The sequence below is a fragment of the Danio rerio genome, chromosome 13, assembly GCF_052040795.2.
Source record: "Danio rerio strain M-AB ecotype USA chromosome 13, GRCz13ab, whole genome shotgun sequence".
Taxonomy (NCBI): domain Eukaryota; kingdom Metazoa; phylum Chordata; class Actinopteri; order Cypriniformes; family Danionidae; genus Danio; species Danio rerio.
Genome location: NC_141033.1, coordinates 27943329 through 27945988, shown reverse-complemented (window position 1 = coordinate 27945988; position 2660 = coordinate 27943329). Strand labels below are relative to the sequence as shown.

At 30.6% G+C, this 2660-nt stretch overlaps 1 long non-coding RNA gene across 2 annotated transcripts in view; it reads left to right on the top strand.

The window, feature by feature from the left end:
- LOC147834210 (uncharacterized) overlaps positions 1–2660 on the top strand; it is a 41778-nt gene that overhangs the window by 11494 nt on the left and 27624 nt on the right. The gene's annotated exons all lie outside the window — the stretch shown is intronic.

The following is a 2660-nucleotide window of genomic DNA, read 5'->3' as shown; positions in this document are numbered from 1 at the left end:
ATTCGTCTTATGCTGCAGTCTATGTGTTTGTTTACTTTGTAATGAATGTCGCCATCTACTGTACATGTAAAACAACTACCAAAGCTACCAGTTACATAAAACATAACATTAAGATGTGATCGGATCTGCTTAAAACGGTTATACTGTTTTATTTGTTTTTATTTGATGAGTTTTACTGCAGAATAACTTTGTGGAATAGTAAAGTCATGTCATGCCATAGCCTGTCATAACATATAGGCTAACAGGCCAGACAAAATCTGCAGACATTTTTTTGCTTTCTGCACAGAATTTTGTACAAAATCTGCAGGTATTTGCAGAATGATTTTGAGAGTACAGTAAATAAATACTTTACACTTTAAAAAAAAAAACTTGAAAATGTTTTTAACTAAGGTTTACGATGCAAATGCAATAAGTTTGGAAGATAAAACCTGCAAAACCATATATATATATATGTATATATATATATATATATATATATATATATATATATATATATATATATATATATATATATATATATATATATATATATATATATATATTCTCAGTGAATATAGGCTATATATTGTGGTGCATTTAAACTAAACAAATTTATTATACAGATATATTTATTAAAATAATATTTTAGCCACCAAAAATATTTGGAAATTCAAAGATAATACAATTAATTTCAAGCAAGATATTGCAAAAAAAATACAAAAAAATGCAACTTACAAAATTTTAACAAAATTTTTCTATTGCTTTGCTTCGCTTGATATTTTCTATTTTTGAAGTTCAGATTTAATATTTTTATGTACCATATAAATTTGGGTGTACTAGTATATTTTTATTTGTTGTTTTATTTATGCAGGAATATATTGATTTATTAACTCATTTATTTATTTGTTTGCATATTTATTTATTTATTTATTGTTTTTGCAGCTTTTGTTCTCCATAAGTTAGATCCACTTGTTTGATAAGCAAAGTAAACTTAATTCTCTAATAAAACAGAAGACATTAGGCCTACTACTAAATAAAAAGAAAAAAACTGTATTGTACATAAACCATAATAGGTTATTTGATATGCTAAAATTGATATAAAACCTAAATAAAAATATATTTAAACACATTTACAGAAGTAGCCTTTAGGCTATAAAAAAATCTAAAATATATAGGGTAAATTGTCTGTTTTATCCTCATTGTTTTGTGGAGAACATTTTTTTTCAAAGATATTTTATTATTTTTAAGAAATAGTTTCTTCCAAAAATAAACTGTCTCTGTATTTTATTTCTTTTATTCAGCTCTATTTAACAAAAGTAGGCTAGCCTACATTTTCAGTTGATGATGTTATATGCCTATTGTTTTAGCAGATAAGATATAGCCTGTACTCACCTTCAGACCATTCAGGATGTGTGTCCCGAACTATCATAAATTATCAAGATATCGAAAATTCTGATTCTTGATATCAAGAATTACATTTTCAAATGAAATCAAAACAACTTGCCACAGTTGCATTCATATAGTCACTGAAGGCCACAATTTCAGCTAAAATCTTAAATCTTCAACTTAAGAAAAATTAGCTCTTGGATGACCGAAATCATCTCTTGGATGACTGGATGGAAAGTAAATTAGGGGAAATTTATAAACAAATACCAGGAAATTAAATTTAGAGTGAAGTACAAATATAGCTAAGACACGATTTTGGCCTGCAGGTGGCACTCGACTTGCCCATTTCACGATTTGACTGTATTTTCCCTGCTTTATTGAAACATCAAGCAATCAGACGACAACAAACTTAAACTCAGCCAAGAAGATGAAGGTATGGCTGTGATTAGGTGAAGATAAAGGTATAGCTGTACAAGTAATTTGTCATCATTTGATTTAAGTTCATTCATTTCTCAACACAAACAAGATTGCTTGTGTAATTGAATCATTTAGTTAAGCCTCCTCCCTCCTCCATTTCCTCTTTGATGAGATAAAAATTCCCTCATAAGTATCTATACAGAGATGAAAGGTTTCTATTTTGAATTTCCACACTCAGTCAGAGCAAAGTGCTCATTTGAGCTCCAGAAAGTGAAGCCTCAGTGTTTCTGTGTGAGTCACTGCATAACATGTGGTTATAGCTACTGAACATCATGGCATTGGAAGTGCACGCTAATTTGTGGTGACAGTCCATGAAGCAAAGCCAATGATTATGCATATAAAATGCTAATGTCTTGACTCTTGTCTTGTGTATATAGTCACTTAGCTTCTTTCAGAGGCGATATTTTAGCCTGACAAAGTGTCAGACGTCCTAAAGTAACACATTGCAGCAGATCACCATATGACAACAAGTCTGTACAGATCACAAATGTTACTCCTCACTTTTACTCAGAACAATAATATGCCTGTCCAACACTCAGGGAAAATTTCCCTGTGTTTCTCAGCTGCCTTCAGCAAGTTCACACTCGGCCAGCAAGAGTATATGAGCTCAAGTATAAGCTTTTAGAATAACAGGACTTGCATCAATGTGTTTTGTAGACTCCTGAAATAGAAACATTCACTTTTAAGCACGACAAACAGCAGAAGCAGAGCCATTCAAACAAGATAATTCACTTTCCACATAAGTCACGAGATCCTTATTGTAACATCACACTGGGTCATTGAGTTTGTTCTAAAGGTACAATCATACCTTTATTGTG